This window comes from Ambystoma mexicanum, chromosome 10, assembly GCF_040938575.1.
Source record: "Ambystoma mexicanum isolate Mex_15411 chromosome 10, UKY_AmexF1_1, whole genome shotgun sequence".
Lineage (NCBI taxonomy): Eukaryota > Metazoa > Chordata > Amphibia > Caudata > Ambystomatidae > Ambystoma > Ambystoma mexicanum.
The window spans coordinates 1,028,452,538-1,028,478,049 of record NC_090932.1 but is presented as its reverse complement, the minus strand read 5'-3'; the positions used below and the strand labels follow the sequence as shown (position 1 = coordinate 1,028,478,049).

The following is a 25,512-nucleotide window of genomic DNA, read 5'->3' as shown; positions in this document are numbered from 1 at the left end:
AACCGATCAACTTTTGCAAAACAACTTTGTTAAAAGGAATGTTATGCTTAAGTTGCGCTTCTAAAAAACTATGCAATTCAGTAAAAAAAACTTTGTTAAAGGGACGGTATGGTTGAGTTGCGGTACTAAAAACCTATGAAATTCACTAAAAAAAAAAAGTAAAACCGAAAAAACCCTTGAAATTCACCAGTTATGGTAAGCTAAGCAACCATAACTCGCGCCACCACTGTGCACTGCTAACACTAACACCCAGGACATCAAAGATGACATCACAAATATCGTTGATGACATCACTGATGACATCACATGTGCATTTACTTTTCATACAAGGGGTTGTAAATGTAATGTTGGGAAAAAAGTATCAGGGATTATCGAGAGATGTGTAATAAACTACATACTTCATTATGCAATGTACTGTTCTAAAGAACATTCCATTCCAGTATTCTTTCTACTACAGGAACCTACTCATACAGAAATGTACGTATTGCCTGCAGCATACACCACAGAGGTGCTATATTTGTAATTTTCCAAAGTTATATAAAGAAACGTTGAGTGCTTCTGTATCAGACTTTTCTGTACTGTGAAACATGTACTAAGTAGCTAATAATCCATCACTTACTACATATTTCTACTACTACACACAAAACATGAATAGACTACAATGGATACAAATTTGGCCCTTATATATGGAGAGTAAAGTAAGGAAACAAGAGGCAGTATCATTAGCAACTGTGTATAATCTACATGATTGCATTAACACCCAAAAATGATTGCTGTGTTTCAGGGCTGCTTCTTCCCCTATATATGTGCATCATAAGATGCATTTAAAGTGTAAGGAAAGTAGTGTAAGAACATGTGAGAATAGCAATATCTACAAATGTAATACATTTTAAAAGTTACGTTTCTGACTGTCAGTAAATAAAACCACCTGGCCTAGATATGGCAGTGAACAAAAAAGAAGCGGCCAGACAGGTGATGTCATCAGTGATGTCATCAATGATATTTGTGATGTCATCTTTGATGTCCAGGGTGTTAGTGTTAGCAGTGCACGGTGGTGGCGCGAGTTATGGTTGCTTAGCTTACCATAACTGGCGAATTTCAAGGGCTTTTCGGTTTTACTTGGAACCATAATGTCCCGTTAAAATTTTTAAGTTTCTTTTAGTGAATTTCATAGGTTTTTAGTAGCGTAGCTGAACAATAATGTCCCTTTAACAAAGTTTTTTTTACTGAATACATATATGTGCCCTATAATTAGACATTTCATTAATGTAATTGCTTGACATTTGAACTAATTTGCATACTCACAATGCATTGCCCACTTGGCTCTGAACTGGAAGTGAACTCCCAGTGATGTCTACTGGGTGGTGCCGAGCTGTGTGCGACTTGGGAGAAACAGCTAATTCGGCTTTCTCATTTCTGATGAAAGTTTTTTAAAAGCCACCAGAATTTTGCTGCTGTTTGCTCAGCATGCCACAAGGCTCCAACGGATGTATGTGGTTTCTTTGAAAGTGTCTCACCTAATGCAGATTTCACCAAATCCATTTCACCGAAAAACAAAATCTACTTTTTATCACCTGCATCCCCCTTCACCCCTACCTAACCTAACTTACACCCTTACCCCACACCCCACCTGTTATGCATTACACATATACCATTTCCCCTATCATTTCGGTGAAATAAATTCGGTGAAATGGTATTAGAAGAAATCTACGGTGATGTGCTCCAACTGCAAGGAGTCACACTATGCAGCACTGATGATTCATAATAAGGGTGTAACATGTGTAGTTGTGTTGTGTCTCAACATGTTACCCAAGATCTTTATAAAAGTAGCTGCATTGAGAGGGAGATGCCTATGTCCTATTTTGTTCAGACTCTCGCAATAAACTGGCTCACTACTTGTCCTCATCTTTGTGCTATTGTACATGCCCTCTTTCGGAGCTGTTACTGCAAGTCATTTCTGATAGAATTTAGCATCCCTGCTCTTCAAATAAATACAAATACTGAGCTCTAGTGATATGGAGCACCACCAGTGCTGGATAAAACACTTCTTCAAAACAATATCTGGGCACACCAGCAGAGGCATCCGAAGGGCGGCAATCAATCGTACCCAGGGATCTTGAAGATCTGATGGTTTCACTTAGTTTCCAGAGCACTTGTTAAGCTTAATCATCAGAGCATGGTGGGGACTGGAATTGAGACTCTCTTGGAAGGGGGAGGGGAATAACGACTAGTTGAGGGCATCCCAGAGCTTTCATAACATGTTTTATTCCTGTTGTACGATTTCTGAGTGAGGGTCAAACACAGATTACTATATTCTGCATTACAATTGTACTGGTGAAGTTCTTCAAGGTCGATGAACAGGTTCATAAAACCAATTGCATTGACAAGTTATAGATTCTTTTCACAGGTGTGTATATCTGTGATTATCCTTATACCCTTGTTTTCCTAATGTGCTCCTAAATCCGTTTTTATCATCAAACTCTCCAGTATTGATGTCCTTCTACTACAAACACATTTTAAAACAAATATATTTTTTAACAAAAAAAAAGATATCATAAAATGTTTTTTTTCTTGCGGGGCATGATTATTCCAAATTTAGCCTCTGCCCGGTTTGATCCTGAACACTGGGAGACACCGCAAGAATTCAACCCGGGTCACTTCCTGGACAAAAATGGCTACTTTGTAACTAGGGATGCATTCCTAGCATTCTCTGCAGGTAAGTTGCCTCACCGCCCCAGAACACGAAGGGATGACAGGGGTATTGAACGACTGTTTGATGGATGAATCCATGAATTAATGTATATAGAACATGCATCTTTCCATGGCCTGTTCTTGCCAGTAGAACTGTTATAATAAACATATATCTGTCATACGATGGGACACCCCAAGAGAAAAGGTGTCTGTAAAACAGATAGACAAGAATGCCTTTATAATTATTAGCACAGTTGGACTTATTTGCCCTACAAGAAACTTGGGTACAATCTGCTTTTTTATGGATGGATATACCTGCATTTTGCGCAAGGCCTTAAGGGGTCCTAAGGTCCTCCTTAAATGCAGACTAATATTGATGCAAAATCAAAAGGTTCATTATTAACTAAATATTCGAATCACAATGTATTTTGTGGGGTAATGAAGTTCAGTCAGTCATGAAGTTTTATATTAAGAACAGGGATGGTAACTGCGGGTACAATCCTCAAATGGAAGGCGCTAGAGCTCTAAAGTACATATTTGAAACGGGAGGCCGCATGCACCAAAGACCCATAGACCACCCGTAGGGCCTATAGTATGTGACAAAGTGTAGGACAGAATTTGGTTCTTGGTTGTCAGCACTCAACCCCCATGATTCTCTCACAACAAAGAAATAAAAATTCTGAGTACCACAAAGGTTTCAGATTAAATACAGCTGTCAGCAAGGTAAGATGTTATCAATCGTGTTTTAATTGTCCCATTAGCAAAGTTGCACAGCCGTCATGTGTTTCCACCCCCTCTGGGTTGTCCTCAAGGCGGGCAACCAATATTCGAGGTCCATGCTCTAGTTCCGCATGGAGAAAAGTAGAAAATATGAGTTGTCTGTTCCTAAATAGATAGCCCCAATTTGTTGACAAAGATTCAAACGAAAGCAAATCCTGTAACGTGTATCTCTTAACTTGAAATAGTGTTATTGATGTGATATTACAGTAGCTACAAGTCTGGGTTAAATCCCTATATGTTTCGGCGTCACATATAGGTTCTAACTCAATTCGCTCAGGTATTTAACTTTATTTCACTTTATATTAAGAACACTTTCACTAAAATACTCATCATCACTGTATATGATCCGCCAAGCGGAGAATCAACCAAATCAATTATGTTGCACATATCAAGTCGATCTACCAAATGGGCTTTGAGTATTCCTGAAAGCAAGCTCCTTGTTTGTGGAGATTGTGATGCTTACTTTGATATTTCAGGGGATGGAAGCATGGGACCTCAGATGCAACCAAGTTCCGCAACATCATCATAAGCTTATCATAAGGGGAATCAAATGGCTAAACGTCATTACCAATTTGGGCTTAATCATAGTGAACACATTTTACAAAGGAATTGTGCACTTGGACATATGTGGCATGGTACTAACAAGCATAGCAATTGGGGCTGTCGTCCTTCATTCTTGGAGCGATCATTCATGCATCCACATCATGATAAAAACATATAATCCAATGAATCCTCAAACATTAACAGGGCAGTATGAAGTGAATGCACAGGGGAGCAGAATAATGTGGCCTCAGAGGAATGTAAATAAATGTAATAATCTCATTAGTAACAATTTTATATCACAAAACAACTATCATGAATTAGATGGAAATATGATTATAGAGAGCGTTTTAATCAATTAGTTAATAAAGTTGGAAACTTCCCAAAGAAATTGATGGCTCATACTACTTTTTCTAATTTCAGCATTTACAATTATCATGTATAGTTAAGAGAAAGCGTGAATCAAGGCTGAATATTCATACTTTTTCTGGTTATCAAATTATAACAGGGGAAGAAAAATGTCAGCATACTAAACATTTTAAAAACTATAAAGAGAGTAAAAACATTTGTTGCATTTCCATGAAAATTCCATATACAAGGTGCAATGTCAACTCATGTACGTACAACAGCCTGTGTAACAATGATTCAAAATAATTCTGGCATATGCTATATGCTAAAGAAATGTAAAGATCACCAGACCAAGCAGGAAATTAACCCAGTAACAGAAAACCAGTGGAAGGAGCATATTACTGAAATATAGGTCTCTTGAAAAAACAGATTTACTCAGTAATGACCTATAACTATTTGCATACAGAGGGGGATATTCACAATTGCATCATAGCACTGCATTCTTGGGGGGCACGTGACCCTGATGGCCTATCAAACGAGGTCATCAAAGGGGATCCCATATTATAGGCCAGATTGTTAAACAAGTTATTTGCTCAGATTGCCTCAACAGGGATCATTCCGGAACCATGGAGAAAAACAAAAACAGAAATAAAAATGTGCATATCATTCCAATCCACAACAAAAGTGCCCAGTCAAGATCCAAATAACTACAAATTATTAGTCATGCTGGCTGCATCCATCAAAGTTTACTGCAATCTTATTTTAAAAGAGATCAGACGTTGGGCAGGGGAAACATAATTATGTCCTCCCTTTCAAGCAGGCATTTATCCTGTATTCAACACCTTACATAATATCTGGACCCTCCAATTTATTATGAAAAACTCAGTATTTCTCGCACTTGTCTTTATACATAGCATTTGTTGAATTCACTGCAGCATTTGATACGGTTAAAAGGGGACTGCTGAGGCAGAAATTGAGTGAGCGGGGACTTCCTGAGCATCTTCTAGATTTCATTAAGCAGCTGTACAGTGATCCCATTGTTTATATCAGGATCAATCGACTGAGAGCGCTTTCCGATCCTATCAACCCTTACAATATATTGAAGAGTGGGTGTGTTTTGGTGCCCCTAGTGTTCAATCTCTGGATTGCAGACTTGGATCAGATATTAAAGACTGTTCGCCGTTTTCTTCCGAAAGTCAATAATATGCATGTCCATTGGTTAGGGCATGCAGATGATATTGTGATTCTGGATGGCACTGCAATAGGGCTCCAATGCTTACTAAATGCTCTAGCAGCATACTCTGAACAAAATTATCTTAAAATGAACCATGATACAACCAAAAATATGACCTAATACTTTAATATCACATGCTCTTAAAGTAAATAAAAAGTGATAATATGTGATACTAATGTACGAATTAACATCCAAATGAGCGACTCATTTGGTTGACAATTGGTCTCTCTAAAAGAACAATTTGTGTGATTTATAGGAACATTAGTATGGAAATAATAGTTTTATCACAAGAATTTCTTGTGTTTCTTTTCTCCATTATATGTACCTTTTCCCACTACCCAATCACCTTTGAGTTCCTGGGTTTCTGAGTCTGTGCCAATAAAAAGGGCACTACACCCTTTGTGTCTACTTCTCTAAGACTTCCTTCCTCATTTATTTTGTACTAGCTGTTGCCTGTGGCTTTGCTCGCGTAGATTTAGGGGTTTGGTACAATAGTGGTTGTCAGGGAGAATTCTCCAGAATGGCTAATTTCCCTTACCTACTGAGTCCCTCAGCAGCTTTGCTGGATTTCTAAGATTTTTTTCACCTGGTAAGAGTGTGAGCCTTTTTTCCCACTCTCGCATTGCATGTGTTTTGCTGTGTATTTTACATCTTTGTGTTCATAGACTGTGGAGCCTCACCTACTCCATAGGCATCATCTTTTTACTGTGTGTCACACAGCACCTTTAGTGCAGTGACACAGGGGTGTCTTTTTCAGACTTCCCACCTTAAACTCCATTTTCTGGGACTGACTACTGTCTCCCAGAACATGTAAAGTTGCCATTGACTTTATAAGTCTTTTTAAATTCACAGACCCAGTACCAACTATCTTACATAGAGTACTGGAAAGGGTTAATAGTTATCCCTTTTTGTCTGTCTCTCATGGAACATTATTTCGTTCCTCTTTCTTTAAGATTTGGCTGGTGGCAGTGGTATCTAGCATATTTATCCTACCGCGGTCTATGAAAATAGCCTTGGTACTGTTTTAGGCTATGTTAGTAGCCCGAACTTAAATCCGCCGGACCCCATTTACCTTTAATTGGTTCTGGCTGGATTTATTCGCCATTTCTTTTTGTAAAGGTATTTCTCATGTTTTACTCTGCGTGCCAAACCAGGTTTGGTTCCTTTGTTCGCCTTCCTTTGGCGGGCTTGTGCACAGAAGCCCTCCTTAGGCGCTTGAGAGTCTAGGTAGACAGGATGTGAGGGAGGGGTTTTAGTCCCCCGGCACAGGGTCTCCTTGGAGACCGAAGTCGCACTCTTGTTTGATTGGCTAGGTGACTGTCGTGCCTGGACAGCCACACTGCTGTGTGATTGACAGCCAGACTGTGTGTATGGGGGAAAACTGCATAAAAAGCAGGTCTCTGGGACTTGGAAGGCAGAGTCGCCACTGGATTGAGAGAACCGAAGAGAAGCTGAAGGAAGAGGACTGCTGCAACTACTGAACCTCCCGGTAAAGCCTTGCTGTGGGTCCGAAACTCCTAAACTTCGACGACAGAGAAGATCTGTAAGGAATCTTCTTCCCTTGAGCTGGTGGGACCAACCAGTTCGCCAAACACCAAGCAAGGCCACCCTTCCCTGGTCGAATTTGCTGTGCACTTTCACGCCTTGAAACACTTGTGTATAGGCGCGTTACAAATGCCATATCATATCATATCACCTCTCCAGTGAACCGGATAGCCAGGAGGACCGAACCGTGTTTGGGTTTTAAGGAGCGCATCTTTTATTTGTTGCTTTGCTCTGCTGCTGGTTTCTTCCCTGGGCAGTGCAGGACCCTCCAATCTTCCTTCTTCTTGTCAGTCCGACAGTCGCTTCAGTAACCGTGAGCCTGCAGGACCTGCCAGGAACTTCTGCCTCAGCTACAGCATTCTTCTTCTTCTAAGGTACTGTTCAAACCCGGTTGTTCGTTCCGTCCGACCACGGTAAAATTATTTTAAATCTTTCGCCAATCCGAGGGCTTGTCCTTCTCTACTCGTTTCAAACTCTTGGCAAAGACTTAACCGCGAACTACTCCAAACTGTGTAATCCTCTGCAAAGACTCTGAACCATTAACATTGGCCCAGGCCTATTGATTTGATCATAGTCGTAGTAAGCCTTTTCTAGATTGCCCTGCCTACTTACTTGTTGGTGCTGTTTGATTTTGAATAACCTTGTCTTTCCCTCCCTTTCTAAATTGCTGGAGTGCCATTTTGCTCACACTTACGTTTGAGCTTAACTTGTCCAGAATTGATTGGGTGTTGTGTAGTGTATTAAGATTGTGATTTTCTGCTGCTTTATATTAGTGAACTGTTTTACAAATGATGGTGTAAATAAATGTATATTGTTTTACTCAGAAACCTAGAGTCAGTGTTTGTTTGAACCATTGCAATTGCTATCCTTTGTGTAACTTCTGATACTGCTCACTTTACTCTTGAGATAAGTGTTAAGATGGATTTCTGAACTCTGTCCTGGAGGGGCAGAGGTTCAGAAGGCCATCCTAGTTTTTTGGAACAGGGTAACCTCTGGACAAGCCAGACCAATCAGGGTAGCGATGGCGGCGGTCAAGACTAGGTCTCAAGAGGAGTGAGGGTGACTGAAAGCCTGCAATGAGCACACAGCAAGGACGCTTACAAATTACTCCAGGCAGGTGTTATATTAAAAATATAGACACATTTATTACAAGGCCTTTGTAACATAGACCATAGTAAAGAATCCTGGTAAAACTCCAGTAAGCCAACACATCACAATCAATACAATACATATACAAGACCGAGGGGTCTAAAGAGTTAGAAGCACGAAATATGCAGACCACCTAGATGGGGAGGAAAACAGGCAGTGCAAGTAATCGTTAGACCCAGTTCAACATCAGAGGCCACCTAACTAGAAGGAAGTTCGAGCCCTACCTAACCTGCACACGCGGGAGCCAACGGGCAAAGAGGAGTCTCATCAGGGAAATCAGGCAGTTCAGAAAGGTGGACGAAAAGATGGTGAACAAATCCCCGTGACTCAGACAAGGCCTCCACTTGGGGGCAGAAGCAGGGCGTGAGTGCGAGAAAGGGTTTGCTGTTTACAACAGCGATGGAAAGCCACAGGCTCCTGCGGGAGGGCGACCGGTTAGGCTATTGACTACTCACCGGTCCCCGATGCAGGCAAACCCAGGCTTCTCCGGTTCAGTTTCGGTACTGGCAGGTTCAGATGCGATCAGAGGATGTCTCGACGCCATGTAGATTCCGCGACAGCAGGAGTCAGGGTCGAGGGTGTCCCAAATGCAGCGAACACGCACAGATTGTTACCACAGCAGAGCAACTCAGCAACCGTGTGTATTCCGGTCCCAAAGCACACGTCTCACTTCAGACCTGGGTACGCCAAGTGTACAAATCGTGTGAGAGTGCCGAGGACTCAGAATTAGCAGTAAGCCAGACGTCGGTGACAGAGCAAGTTTCCTGTGTAGGCTGGTCAGTCCACTGGATGGCCCAGGGACGCTTCCGAAGGCTTACGTACAGGATTTGGTGAAGATGCCGAGAAAAGTTGCTCCCACTATTCTAAAGGGTCGAAGCGCCTTTGCAGACCTTCTTGTTCGATCAGAGGCCGAGCGGTCTCGCAGGACGACAGCAGTGCAGGGTGCCAAACCTTCAGCGGGTCACCAGGGATTCCTCAACTCAGCTTCTTAGTTGCAGGATACTTGGCTCCTCATCCTTTGTTCGTGAGAACTCAGGAGATCGACATGGTAGTGGTGTTTTCAGCCTCCTCTTCTCCAAAGTTCCCTTCGTGCCAAAACGGAGAGGGCCCAATGGGAGATCCGCTCAAAAACACTCACACCAATCGTGGACCTATCATGGACCACGGTGGTCCCAGGCATTCAGGACAATCTAGACTCTCTGGCACCCAGGATGTGTATTGGGAACAGACATCCCAGCCCACATCCTGGAGGCACACACAAGGCATTCAGAAGCCTGCAAAAGCATTGTGTTTCGCGGGAAAGTGCATGACCAAATAAGGACTGCCCCGGGTCGGCTCGACCTGGGGAAGGTGAAGGGGCAAGACGGTCAGCGGACAGGACAAAGAACCTCGTGGCATGGCCATCTTGGAGGCCAGGCCACCCATTTGGGCCAAACGCGGGAAGCGCGGTTAACATGGCAAAAAGGGGTTCAAAACACAAAGAAACGATAGCTGCCACCAGTCCCGTCCGTGACACACTTGCACATTTCATAATAAGTCCAGCGAGAGTTTCTAGGGCCTTTGGAATGACTAGAGATCCAAGAGCGCGGTAATGTAAGTTACGGTGCACTCTTGTTTCATGTTGCTCAAAACCTGCAACATGAGGAAAGGACTAAGGGAAACGAAGTCTCCTAGTACTGACTGTCTTATGGGCATGTCAGTTTCCCCAGTTTAGATCAGGGTGTAAAACAACAACAAAACGTTTGGGGGTTGCCACATGGAAGGAAAATTACCTACAATTATGAAATCTTTCCTAACAATAAGTCTGGCTGCTCAGCCATCGCTACCACTTTATTGTGTAGTACAGTTTTGTACCAAAGGTGAATTTATACTTGCACTTCTAGTCTTAATTTTATATGGTGTTCCCAAAGGGTACTGCATTTGATTCTGCCTAACAGTGGTTCTCTCTTCAGGTGCTAAGATTACCAGAGTGTTAGGTGAGCTCACTCTGGAACAGGTCATGTAAAACTGGCCATGTGAGAAGCAGTCTTCCCTTCGGTCAATCACTGCTACCTGTAAAGTCTTCCCCTGAGATTTGTTGATAGTCACAGCGAAACAAACCTTTAAGGGGAACTGAAGTCTTTTGATTTCAAACAGATATTATGAAGGTATAAGAGGTATTTGTGGTAGGAACACAGACTCCTGGCCAGAACCGGTGAACACCGTTGCCTTAATCACATTTCTGTGGAGTTCTTTCACTCTCAATATGGTGCCATTAGAGAGCTTTGGTGGGCTGAGGTTCCACAATATTATCACAGGTGCCCCCAATTTGAACAGTTGAAATTCTCCTGGTCTTCCAGAACACAAACTTCTTCTCAAGAACTCAACGGGTTTGTGGACAGCATCATCACTTTGAACCACTCCTCGGATGGAATGAATAAGTATCTTATTGATTATGGCAGACATACTGTGCTTTGGTGTTAAAATGGCACGTTAACATACCCATTCTGTAGATTCTCCATTCGATTTTTTAAGTCAGGGTACATTTTGGATGTGAGGTCTGCTGGGGAATTGAGGATAGTGCCTAGGTCAGAAGGGATGACAATTTTGCTCTCAAATACGGGATGATCTCCATTACCAATTTTAAGCATCACTTTGAAAACATACTTTAAAATGAAGATTTAAAATGTGATTTTTTACTTTTCTAACATCTTCAGTTTGTGAGATATGGGTATCCTTCAAAAACAATTCACCCGCTTTTCCACCTCCCTTAACTGGATTTTTGGAAAATGGTAAAACACGTTTTTCTCTATTTTTAAAGAAGAATCTAAATACCAATTTTCACATCTGTGACATCTTTGGTTTTTGAGATATAGGTATCCTCATAAAGAAATCCCCCCTTTTCACTCCTTAGGGACGGAATTTCCAAAAATCCTTCCGTAGTGGGTGCCTACGTCATGAAAACAATGTACCTTCCGATTTTCACATCCCTAGTCTAAACAGTTTGAGCTGGGGGTTCATCAGTCAGTCATAAATTCACTCCCCATCACCCACTTCGGGACAGAATTTCCAAAAATCCTTCCTTAGTGGGTGCCTACGTCATGAAAACAATGTATCTTCCAAATTTTACATTCCTAGGTTAAATGGATAGAGCTGGGCGTTGATGAGTCAGTCAAAAATTAACCCCTCCCCTTTTCACCCCCTAAGAGATGGACCTTCCAAACATTCTTCCTTAGTGGGTACCTACGTCATGAAAAGAATGCATCTTCCAAATGTCACATTCCTAGGATAAATGGTTTGAGCTGGGCGTTTATGAGTCAGTCAGTCAGGACTTCTTTTATTTATGTAGATTATTCCAAGGTTCTTTCCCTTGGATCGATGTCATTTTTATTAATTTGTTGATCCTGCATTATTTTTCGTATCGGCACAAAGTTTTGCAATTTTAATAAATCATTGTTATAAATATATTCCTTTAGTGTTTCATACCAGGTTAATGACAAGCGGGCAACTTGCCTTAAAGCCTGTCCATGGTAAATAAGGTTAATACAAAGAAAAGAAATCATTCCGGTGGGAGACCACTATGTTTTGCTAATATGAGATAACGAGCATAACAGGGACAGAGAGCGATAGATCGTCGTATGATACGCTGCATACAGCTAGTACTATCAGGTCTTAAAATAGTGCTTTTTGGCAGATTCCTCCAGCAGGTCAGTGCAGCAAGAATAGTGGTTCTAACTACTGAAACCCAATTTATCAACCTCAAAAGGGTGAAGGGCTGAGTCAGGCCTGGTGTAATTTGAACATGTGACCTGGACACTGATGGCAGATGTGCAGGGGAGTGATTAACTAGCTAAGCTACGCTGCGAGCTACAACCAAAGAAATGATCTGCAGAATAACAAATTACTAGAATGCTTTCCAGGTGCTTGGCCGATTTCAGATGAAATGACTCATTTTGGGGATAAGCAAAAGGAGAAGTCTCTGCAGACAAATGGAGGCATTTGCTTTCCCACTTTTCTCATGGAAACTCTCTAGTTGAGGCCCAGCGCACACACACATGAATTACTTGTAGATATTTCTTCTGTAATAACAGTTTTGCTTGTCCCTAAGGTGTCAAGCTCAGATGTTTCCCATTCCTCACTCACCTCGTGTACCCAGGTATGCCACAAAGTAGCAATATCAGCCTACCCGGTAATAGCAGGTTACTACAATGGCAGGGGAAAAAACACGGAAGTAATTGAGATGATTTTGTCTAGCAGGGATCTTAGAACACTGCCTTGTACATCCCGTCTGTCATTTCGGCCTCTAAATATGTTTTGGCTAAAGAATGGATGTAATATGTAAGTAGCTGATCCATGAAAGTATAAGGACCCGCTTTCCCCTTAGCCCAGCCTTTCTGTCAAACAAGGTGTTGGTCTGATGGAGGGGCCTTGCTTTGGGATGGCCTTTTTCCAAGGGGGCGTGGAGTAGAAACTGGAAGAGGCTTTTGGTTTTCATGCATTTTGGTGGTGTAAAGCGCCACAATAACACAGAAACCATTGCTCCTGAGAACAGAGAAAGAGGAAAGGTTTTGGAACACAGTGCCTGGTTGCCATGGCAACTGGCATTCCCCTGAATGTAATGACCAATGCACAGTTTGATACTTTTAAATGGCTTTCAGCAATTTCAACCAACCGACATTCTACATCAAATTTAAAAAAATACCTGCTTGAACCTTCACTTCACGCTGCACTTCCACGTAGGACCAGATGGACCCCCCCCCTTTTTTAATGTGTGGTCAGCTGACTAGCTTTCACCTTTTTGGATTGCTTTATGTAAACCTGTTTGGAGGCATCTTAATTTATACTGCCTGCTCTCCCATAATGTTATACGGCAGCAGAGGTTGCCTTATTCAACTGCTCTGTTTATAAATCGCGCTTTCCAGACCCGATTCCCTAGTTGTGTGATTACCACAGCGTGAAGTGAAGTTAACTACCCCAATAACATATGGTCTGATTTTGTGAGTAACTGTGGTCCAATGTCCTGTCTGATAACAATTGTCCTCTTGTGTTTCTTACAGGTCACCGTGTATGTTTTGGGGAACAGCTAGCAAGGACCGAGCTCTTCAATTTCTTCTCCAGCCTGCTCAGGGCCTTCGCCTTCAGCCCACCTGAGGGAGTGAAGAAACTCAAAGAGGACTACCTTTTTTAGCTACGTTACAGCCACACCTACAGCCACACCCTTATAAGCTCTGTGCTGTCCTGCGCTAGTCTGCAGAGGGCTGCAAGCTGTGGAAAGTCCCCATTCATAGCAACCTGAACTACTGAAAACCAGAATGGAGTAGTTCAAACTCTCAGTGTCACCCACTGGCATAACAAACTGCTATCTCATGTACATGGAATGGACCTGCTGGGAAATTCACATGGGATTAATTGTGTGCTAATTTACAGCATCACAAGCATGCCTCTGAACTGGAGCTCCCAGCCCTTTAAGATGAGGTAGTAATACTCTTGAGATGGATGGGGAGGAAGAAATTATTCAAACATCAATAATAGAAATGACTCAGGTAGTTGGCAAATGGATAACAGTTTTAATTTCAATGATCTAAAACAGGGAGTACAGCGGTCGTCTCAGCGTAAGTTCTCTCTCATTGCATTTTTAAAAAAAGCTTGCTTTTATAACAGAAAATCGTCATAGGTGACGTCAACCTACGTATTACTAACGTCATTTTATGTGGCAAACTACAAAAAACCCAGTGGCAAGTGTGATTGGATCTTAAGGAGCATCTAAGTATACTATACTCATCTAACGCAGTGGAAGAAAATGATTAGTTTCTTGACATTATGTGGGGCAACTAAGCCCTTCCCTTAAATAGGTCACTATGAACGTCACTAAATACACAACGTCTCATTGGCTACACAACTATAGGACCCTTAATCATGCAGCCTCCTATCATTAATTGGCTTCTAACCTCTGTCAGTACTTTTCCACCAACGCTAGCAGCACGCAGGCTGAGCTGAGCTTCCAGGTGCTGGTGAGCTAGTCTTAACTATAGCTTCCCACCAATTAGCATAATCATCCATCATCACCTCAGAGGTCTGCTGTCAATTAGGGCTTTGAACTTGTCATTGGGAGTGTTCCATTGCTCTGGAGAGTTCAGGGGAGTGAAGGCATGCTCTGCCCTCATGCGTTGGTGTGACCATCATGCTCATCCAACTTCATCCCTCCACGGGATTTAAGACCACAAAATGGAGCTTTTAGTGTATGTAAAAAATATTGTCCACTAGACCTCTGATGTCTTCCTTGTTTTTGTCCAAGCATCCTGAACAGGAGCTTCGTTCTTTCACACAATTTATATCCAATGTCTGCTCACTCCAGCCTGATATGGCCTTGGCTTCTTGGCTCATCCAGTCTCGCCTTTCTGAGATTCACTTTTAATTAACTTGTTTTCTAACTGCAACACACTGGAAAAGAGGCCTTCCATCTTTAGCCCAGCTCTGCTATAACACGTAGTGGAAACATACTGACCCCAATATATATGTACATGTTGGCGCATGCTGCAATTTATTCACTATAAGCTAGCCTCAAGAATACTTTGTCTGCATGCGTTTCTTTGCATCTGTACACGTGCAAAATGACTTGATCTCTTCATCCATTTTGTAGCATAAGTTTCTTTATTTTGATCCCAAAATGTCACTTATCTTCAATACTTTCTTGATGCCTTATAGAATATATGCATTCTCTAGTTTCTGAATCACTTCTATGTACATCAGCTTGGCTCTACATGACGTCACCATTCGTCTCCGTCATTAAACCGTCCTGTTTCTTCCAGGATTTCATTCAAATGGCCATCATACTGTCTCGTATGCAGGTATGGTTTTTTCAATGGGAACCTTGCTTACAGGATTCTCCTTAGTATCAGTATTTTCACTGGTACCACATGTGGCTCCCAACCTATAGGCAATATGGGCGATGGGGTTGGGGAGGGGGTAATTGGCTCCTTCTCTACACCTCTGCCTGGCGATTCTTACTAGTCCAGTCATTTATATATGATAATACAAAAGACTGACAAGAGCTCACCATATGTGTGTGTATATATATATATATATATATATATATATATATATATATATATATATATATATATATATATATACACACACACACACACATATGTATGTGTACACTAAGCCATTTCCATCAAGTCACATATGCCACATCGCCTCCCAGTAACCATCACTGGAAGTTCACCTCCAGTTCAGAGCCACGTGAGCAAGGCATTGTGGATATGCTTATTAGCTCAAACGCAAACCATGGAAATTGACTTTGTCTTAAAAGGCAGGGCTATGATTTACATAGCTTAATCAGCCCAAGACAGACATTTGGCAAGGCTGCAGACAACTACACACCTGATTTCATCATCAGGGCAGTATGGTCTTGACACCCTTGTGCTTGGAGCATTGGAGCATGTGTAGCAAACACCAGCAAAGTTATGGTGGGGTTGAAAAGGCTTGACAAAGAAAAACAATAATGACCGCCCTCCAGGATTACGCAGACTTTATTCCAAACATGTTTCACGCAGGATCCCTTCATTGGGGCAACAACTGAAAAAGTGCACTTTCATTTGCAACCCAGTGTGCAACCTATTGGCTATAATGGAATACAGTTTGTGTAATCCAGGAGGCAGTGTGTGGCGTCATCCTTATCATCATCTTGTTCTATACATTACGAAGATTGTGTGGGACTAAAGCCAGTTCTTCAGAGGTGTTCTCTGCTTATGCTTCTTAAGTGCATATCACTACTCAGCTATCTTGCTTATGATCGGGATATGTGTGTGTATATGTTATTATGGAATGAAGTGTTAATTTTGAATAAATAAAGCAACAAATATTAAGCACCAAAAGTAATGCAAGTCAGTTACGTCTTTATATGAATGTTCATTATTATCTATATTCATTTAAACAGTGTAAATAGGAAATAAAATACAAATGGAACATATATTTGATGTATATATTCGTGTGTTAGACCCTATGATGTCATTGTTTGATAACCAGTGTACAATATAAGGGTAACTGTAATACCAAAGGTCCTCCAGGTACATGATACAGTAATAAACACAATGGACCTAGGTAATGAGGTTGTATAGACACTATTAAACTATTATCATACAAAAAACACATTTATTTCCAAAATACACAGGTTTGTCAACACTGTTTGCTCATAAAACACATTAATGTACATACACTTGACATCTTCAAATGTATTCCACCATACATGCAAATACTAACTATCACACATTCAATGTCCACTTCACAATACATAGGTTACCCTTGACATGGAACCCTTCTTGAAAATCGCATACATATATCCCTTCTTCACACCCATATAAACTGCCAGTATGTATTTCTCTTCAATAGCACCAAGCTTATTAACATAATCTACAAATGTTTCAGTCGATACAAAAGGGCCTTACAAAATTAGCCTTGCATTTTACGACCTTCTTCGGGATATGGGCAGGGCGTTGTTGTCGCCTAACGTGATCCAGTGGAAGATGTCTTCCAACAAATAATCTAGAGACACACAAACAACTAATTACTAGCCAACCTCTTAGCATTTTTCATGGCACAGCTAAGTTGTGTATATAAATCTTTCATAATTATATTTGTTCGCACTCACCTCCAAATTAAATTTATGGGGGTGGTGTGTGAACTGTGGAACTAATACTCAATGATCCAAAGATACCAGTTCAAAGAAGCCTGAAACATGGAGAGAAAAAGCACAACATGAGTAGGAGGCTTCCTTTCTATACATGAATTCACATTAAACAATCTGGAGTCTATTGAAGTGTCTAGACTACCAGCACTTAAATATAGTTCTGCAAAATCAATTGCTGGCATTTCCATGAGGTGGTGAAGTTCTCCGAAATTTCACAAGCTCTTGTTAAAGCAATTATCTCTGCTGCTTGGGCGGAGTTATAAGGAATTCTTTTACTCTCCACAACACTTTTTAATGTCGTAACAGCATATGCAGCAGTTGATGTGCCGTCAGGTAGTTTAAAACAGGAGCCATCACAAAACAGTTCCCCATCTTGTTCTTTTAGTAGTGCGTCACTCAAATCAATTCTCCCTTTTGTTTCTTCCTCAGTAACCATTAGGCAATCATGGGGAGGCAATTCAGGCCCACCACTATTTTCCCTGGGCATTTGCATTAATTCTGCTGGATTCAAAGCGCTACACCTCATAATTTGGATGTTGGGCGCGAACAATACAATTTCATATCTAGTCAATCTAGCAGAGGTGAGGTGTTGCGTCCGTGTTCTATTGAGTAGGTTCTATTGAGTAGAACATCTATGGCATGTGGCACCATCAAAATTAAAGTGTGCCCCAAAACCATCCCTTCTGTTTGTTTCACTGACGCAGCAGCCGCTGCAACAGCTCGCAAACATCGTGGTAGTGCGCGCGCTACAGGGTCCAGCGCAGAAGAAAAATAGCCGCACAGCCTATTTCTTCCACCTTGTTCCTGTGTTAAGACAGACAACGCGCATCCTTCGTTCTCATGCACAAATAGCCTAAAAACCTTTTCATAATTCGGTGTGCCCAAAACTGGAACAGAACTCAAAATGGTTTTTAGCAAATCAAATGCTTTTTGACATTCTTCATTCCACTGCAAAGGCATCACAGCATCCTTCTTTGTTAATTCCACCATTGGTTTCGCAATTAAAGCGAAGTTCATAGCCCATTGACGACAATAAGAAGCCATCCCTATTGTCGCTCTCACATCTTTCTGTGTTGTTGGAATAGGCATACCAGAAATACTCTTTATTCTCTCTGGTGTTAATCTTCTCCCTTCCTTTGAGAGTAGGTAACCCAAATAAGCTACTTCTTTCTGACAGTACTGGAATTTCTTTAGGCTTGCTTTATGGCCATGCGTGGCTAGATGAGTCAATAATCGAACAGTATCTTCTTTACATATCTCCTCCGTGTCAGCAGCGATTAGTAAATCGTCAATGTATTGTAACAATACACAGTCTGCTGTTAATTCTAACATGTCCAACTGCTCTTTCAACGCTCTACTGCATATACTCGGACTTTCAGTATAGCCTTGTGGAATGCGTGTGAATGTGAATGATCGTCCTCCTAAAGTGAAGGCAAATAAATACCTGCTTTCTTTGTGTACTGGAATGCTGAAGAAAGCGTTTTTCAAATCAATAACACTAAAGTATTCTGCCGAAGCAGGGATCATTGTCAAGATCGTAGTGACGTCTGGCACTAACGGGAATTGGGGAGCTACCACTTTGTTCAGTGCACAGAGATCAATTATGAAAAGGTACGGTACCTCGTTACCCCCTTTCCTGTACACAGGAAGAATGGGGCTGTTACATACACTACCTGTAATCTCTTCAATCACTCCCAATTTCACCAAATCAGAAACAATACTTTTCAAAGACTTTTTCTCCTTCTGCTGAAATTTTATACTGCGGAATACGCGGTAGCGTTATTCCTTCTTTCAATGTAATTTTTACTGGCTCTATTTTCAAACATCCCACATCATTGTCATTCACGGCCCAAATGCAAGTTGGCACTGTATTCAATTCTCCTGTTAAGAGTTCCGCCATAAATTTAGAAGTCGGCATTGTCTGAGGAGAAATAGTCAAAAATACCCCATCTGGTGTACAATGGATAACTGTGCTTAGTTTTTTCAATAGATTCAATCCCAAAAGATTCCCCACAATGCTCTGTTAAAAGAAATGGACAATGTTCAGTAAAAGGCCCTATTGTCACTGCCACTGATTTGGACTCTGGGTTTATTACTGGGCTACTTGCGAACCCTACTGAGATATTTTGTCGCCCTGACAGAGGTATGTCTGGAACCAAGTGATGATCTATCGAGCACTTTTGTGCCCCCGTATTTACGAGGAATCTATGCTCTTCATTCCCGATTTTCATCTCTACACAGGGTCCTTTCTGGTTCACGGGAATTTACACTGGTTCCGACCCCTGTCCTGGGCTGTCCTATTGGGGTAACAACACGTCATCCGATGTGTAGTCACCACTGTTATTATAGTATGCACCTGTCTGGTTATCAAAAATGTTCCCCCCTCTCCCTCTATTTCCCATGTGTGCACCTTGCTGATTTTTACTCTGAATAGTTCGATTCGGAGCCTGGCCTTGATTCTGTGCACCATTCCCTTTATCATTCTGATGCTGCTGCATATGATTTCTGTTGTGACCATTTGATCCCATGTGCCCTCTGTGAGGCCTTCTCTGACTATTTCCGCCTCTATTTTGCAAATGCCGACATTGTGCCGCCAGTGTCCTTCCTCTCTGCAGTATGCACATTGATTTAATCCCAAAGGCCCTCCATGCATATTCGAATTTCCCCTACTCTGTGCATTTCCCCTTCCCCTGTGGTGTCCTGCTATCTGCTGGAGTAACACCCGTGTTTTCAAGTTTGTTCTATCCTTAGCTTCTCTTTCCTTCTCGGTATTTACCCGGTTCTCATAATATTGGGCCATATGTAATACTTCTCCTAGCGTTTTTGCTTGCAATGTACTTTCTGAAGTCATTATCAAATTTTGTATCATAAGTATTAATCCCCTTACATATTTATCCACAAATAGCCTTTTCCCTGCTTCCGTACTCAGATCCTGTCCACTGAAATCTGTAAATATCTCTTCGAATCTGTTGAAATAATCTGTGGACAACTCGTCTTTACCTTAAACCCACGCCGTCATCTTGTCCCATTGAATTTTTTTCTCTGGGACCAATTCTTTTAACTTCTGTACTATTCGTGCTGGTAATGCTAACATATTCGCCCCTGGCTGTGCACCCACTGCTTTATTTTTATCTTCCAGTATTAAATTTGCCCTCGTGGCGCCATAAGCCGTCTCATCATCTACCTTTCTTATTCGTTTCCATATGTCCGCTGGCAGAATTACGGGGAATATTAGATCTATATCACCCATCGTGAACACTGAAGACTGAAATAAAGACTCCACTTCTTTATAAAAACCCGATGGATTTTTTCATATGTCAGGGATTGTCTGTTTTATATTATTCACTTCCTGTCTAGAGAAGGGAACGTGCACATATTGGGCTGTGTAATGTGCCAGGATTACCACAGGTGGCGCACTGCCTACTGCGGGAGTCTCTACCTTTGGTACAAATGTAGGGGGCACTTCTCTCATGGGGAAAGCCACAATCACTATTCCTCCCCCCTCTCTCATATGCAACAATAGTCCCAAGTTGAGGGATAAGGCGGTCTCTCCTGTTCCCCGTTCCATCACTCTTATATACCGCCAGCAATTCAGGAGGGCTCAACTTCTCCTCGCTTATATCTTTCTTTATCAAATATTCAACCATCGTTTGTAACGCTCTCCTTTTCATTGCTAAAGTGTATTCATCAAATATTCCATGCATTTCCATTGTGGGAGTACTGGGATCTGAAATCCATTTTTGTGCCTCCCGTATACATACTTTTAGCTACGCACCAATTTGCGCTGCTGGTGATGCAAAACGCTGCTTTCTACCCCTCTCAATATTCCTTCTCCTATTCCCTGGTGTGGCGAGTACTTCAGAATACTCTTCATCCAATTCATTCTTTATTTCAAACAGTCATTTCACATGCTCTTCTATTTCTTCATCTCTCCCTCTACAACGGGCTAATGCATTTAAATCCAACAATCGTTGCGGTGGTAACTTTCCAATTAACTTTTTCCATTGTCCCGACAAATATTTCCTCATGCATTCCAACAATACCTGTCTTTCGTTGTTTCTTCTGAAGTCATATAGGGACGCTAGCGTGGATACCTCATCATTATCGTCTATATAAATTTCCGCCTGTTCTTGCAGCTCACGCTTTCTCTCCTTACTGATCGCGCTGCGAGTTACTCTCGTACATTCATTCTGCTCAATTCCACTCATGGGAGGGGCAGTCGGGACAGTGGCACCCTCTTGATCAGGAGGTGCAGAGGGGGCAGTGAGAGTGGGAACCGTCTGCTGGGGCTGTGGTAAATGCGAAACACTCGGGGCTGGCTGGCTAGTGGGCAGTGCAGTGTCTGATGTAGCCTGTGGCTGTGCTGGGATTGGGATGGGCTGAGCAACAGGAGGGGGTTGAGCGGCGGCCAGTGCCATAGTCTTTTTAGTTTCAGTCCTTGAGCCCTGTTTTGTTTCAGTTAAGATTCTGTTTATTAATTCGTCCGATGAGTGTAGCTCTCTTTGTGGATATATTTTTTCTATGTTTAATTCACTGCGCCGTCTCGCCTTTCTCAAGCTACTACTCCACTCCTCCTCCTCCTTCTCCTCAGCTTTCTCCGTCTTTGACTTATGCCTGCGCGCATGTTTCTCTCTACTTCTAAATCCGAGCATTGCTTCCCTCCTCCAGTCCCTAAGGATATCAAGTGCTCCAGGGTGTGCTCTTTTACTTATCAACACCTTTTCCAGGTTATCTATACGTTCCATCTCAAAACTCCCATCCCTCGGCCACTGAAGATTTTCCTGTTTTCTGGTTTGCTTATGCCAAGTTTCACAAAACATTATCACTCCCATACCATACTTTATGTACATATCATAAGCTGGCGTTCCTCCCTGAGGTACTTCCTGGCCAGTTTCCAAAGATTGTTCACCGCAGCGGAAAAATCCTGCTATGGTGGACAATACCCCATGTTTTAACCTTCCCCTTGGCTAATAAAACTTACTCTGGGTGTTTGATTTTGCAAAATCAACTCTCAACCAATATCAGGATTACTTACGAATCGGGGCACGACTCACCTGATCAATCAATTTGTCTTTTCAAGACACAATTTGTCCGTATACTGACGCAACCAATGACGTTGTGTCTGCGTATCTCGGCTCTGCCTGGTTTCGGGACCCTCGGCTCCTTGTTCACTGGCCAGGGACGTCGATCAGGGATCAGCTGTGTGCAGATCTGCAGCAAGGAATCTCATCACTTACGCAGGGCGCCCTGAACACCTCTTGATCCTGGCTCGATCGCTCCCGTCCTCGCCGTTCTTACCGCCTTCCTTATTTTGCAATGTGCAGAATGGAACAAGTGGGGGAGGGTCCCTATTCGGGCACCATCTTGAAGGGGCCCCTGAGGGACCCTCGGATGTGGAAACAAGGCACAGTCACCACACACGAATAGATACGCCAGACACAAGGTTCTGTTCCCAAAATCTAGGGTTTATTGCAATACAAAATAGTCCCAGTTGGCCAAGTGGTCCCTCACCCCGCGACGTGTGTCTAACAGACCTCGGGGGACGCAAGAGAGAGTGAAACGTACATCAGTTACATATATACAAACGGAGCATCTTACAATCAGTAATGACACATTTGATGCCGCCCCCGATTCATTTCCCTTTGAATTAGAGGCGATGATTGACCAGTATGACAAATATGACACCTTAGACCACCATATCTAGTAACAGTTTGCAATCTCCAGTTTTACAGACACCATTCTTTGTTTGCGAGAACACAGTGTTTCTGTTTTTCATGGGCAAGCTGCGCGTAGGAGACTGGCACATACCAGGCCTTAAGTTTCGATTCTCGCTCTAAAAGTCAGCCCCCTCTCTGGGGCCTAACTGGGCTCAGAAAGGGGGGCCGTAACGAAGATCATAATTCAACTCTTTAAATGCTAGTTTCGTACATTGCTATTCTTTCAGGAGACTTGCTGGCATTCGTATACTGATTAAATACCTTGCTCCAGGTCTTCAAGGATACGTGAGGGAGGGAATCGGGCATTCCTGTCTGACTCTCCAGTGTAATGTTTCAACATGTTTCTTAGCCTTGGACCGTTGAAGCGAAATAATATCTACAGCAAAGCAGTTTTCCATGAGGCAAAGTGGCAACGTTAGAGAGAGCAGAGAGAGAAAACAAAATGGCGATTCTGGTCATCTTAAAATGGCTTCACTCTAGTTAAACTAATAGCTACGTAATAGCTAATGAATAATGAATATATATTCTTACACTGTAAATGAGGCGGTTGGTCTTCGGCCAACCAATTATCATTCATTTCCGGACCCTCAAGGGGTGCTTAGTTTTTCTGGACTGACAAAGGGTGAGCAACAAGATTGCCAGGACAGTGGCATATTTATATTTATATATGGGAGCCATACAGGACAAATGTGCTGAAGGCCAAGATCTGACAAGTAGGCAACTGTTGGCATTAGAGAAGGCCCAATCTGATCTAGACTGTTCTGAGAAGAGGCTGCAGAGGAGCCAGGAGTCAGAAAACGAAAGTAGGTAGTATCTAATTAAAATGAAAGAGGACATGGGTATCCTGCAACAGGAAAAGGCAGACCAGGATGCCAGAATTCTGGCCTTGCAGAAAGAGTATCAAGAAGGTTTGGACTCCCTACTGCAGAGCCAGAAAAAGCTGGAGCAACAACTGGATTTCAATAGGGCATGCGCAGAGCAGGTACTCACCCTGCGAAGCCACCTAGATAGAGAGAAGGCATAGTGCAACAAATTATTTCTGAAAGACCTGGACACCCAGGCTGAATTTGAGGAAGAGCGCCAGAAAGCTGGTGCCCTTCAAAGACGACCTGGTGGCGCAGAGGCATGCTCTTGCTCAGGAAAGGGATACCTTAGGCCAGGAAGTCTGCCACTTAAAAGGGAAGCTGGAAGAAAATCACCTGGCCCTCCAGGGACTCGGTGACCTCCAAAAAGAGCATCAAAACTTGCTGTAGCACACCAGGAGGGTGGAAGATGCTCTGGCAAGGAAGGAACAGGCCAGTAGGGACGGGACTCAGGAGGTAACCCTCCTGCAGCAAAGACTGGCCCAGTACTCCAAGACAAACCAGGAAGCACAGAGAGAAAAGGAGGCTCTCTGTCAGCACAATGATAGGCTCCAGCGACAGGTAGCCATGCAAGAGAGACTGATCGAGTCTAGTAAGGCCTTGATTGAGGAACAGAAAGCTCAGGCTCTTGCATGGCAACAGGGAGCAGTGGCTGATCGAGATGAGGTTCGCTGGGAAAGGGAAACACCTGAGCATAATCTCAGGAGCCCTAGTACCAGAGGCCTTCATCTCTCCCACCCCCATATCCCCTGGTGCACATGAGCCCAAAGCCACGGGGATGGCAGATTACTATCCAGTCAGAAGTATGGGAATCAGGGACCAGTACATCCAGGCATGGATGGGCGGCCATCTGGGTATGGGCACCTGAGTACTGTGAAGTTTAGTGGGGAACCCCAGGAGAGTAGGCCCACTAAGGGCATCCTGAAAACCTTGCCCAGTTAGGACAGTGGGGGGGGGTTATCCATCATATCCTGGGAGCAAGGAGGAATCAGAAGACTCCTCTGAGCGTCCCAGGACACAGGAGACTAGGTCCCCACATTCTGCAAGCCATTCCCAGGCTTGCAGAATCCGGGAGAACCTAGAAGATCAGACAGGCACCTCTGGGAGCAGTGCTTCTGAGTCAGAAAATGAATGGACCAGGGTTACCCGAACTAAGAAGGCTAATAAGGCAAAAAAACAGATTAAGGCAATAAGGAGTGGCATCACGCCTTCTCACAAGAACGCCAAGTATTCTGTGTGGGAACACATAGAGCTCTTTGAGCAAATGACGGAGACTTTCCATTTGAAAGACAGCAGTAGCTGCATTTAGTACGTCAAATGGACATTCTCCCCAGAATACTCCAGTTTCTTTGCGGGATGGAGGACCAAATTCATTCAAGATGGTCCACATATAGGGCGGCCATCTTAAAGCACTTTTTTGTTCACAGAAATCCCCAAGAGGCTTGCAAGGCAGCCTTCAACTTACAATGTGGGGAGGATCAGGCCCCACAAGAATTTGTGAAGGAGTTGAAGAGTGCCTTTGTGCAGCCTACCAAAAGTGTGCGCACGGACAGCAAAGAATTTGTTAATACTTTTTTCCATGCGCTGCCAAAATACATCATGACCCAGCTAGTGAGAGATTTTCATGAGAAAAGGTCACTAGACTGGGTCATTGAACAGGCCACCCGAATCTATGAGGTGCAGAAGCCATAGGTAATAAAAATAATGCTCAGAAAAGCCCTAAAACGACCACCACCCCTGCCACTGCTAAGGTGGCAGAGGTAAAGGTTGCCCCCATTTTAGATTTGGAGATGGGGGGGCCTAAAAACCTGCCTGCACAGAATATTTCCGAGCCCAGAAGGCCCTCGGGCCAGTCACAGACAGGGAGTCAAGGAGGTAGTCCGACAAATGGGATCCATCACTCCCCTGACTATGTAAGTCCCTGCTACAACGGAAACCGACCCATCGTGGGTTATGTGTGGACTCCTCCAGCCC

At 42.8% G+C, this 25,512-nt stretch overlaps 1 pseudogene; it reads left to right on the top strand.

Moving 5' to 3' along the window:
• LOC138492970 (cytochrome P450 2J2-like) overlaps positions 1-13,454 on the top strand; it is a 31,161-nt pseudogene extending 17,707 nt beyond the window's left edge.
• The last annotated feature ends 12,058 nt before the right edge of the window (positions 13,455-25,512 follow it).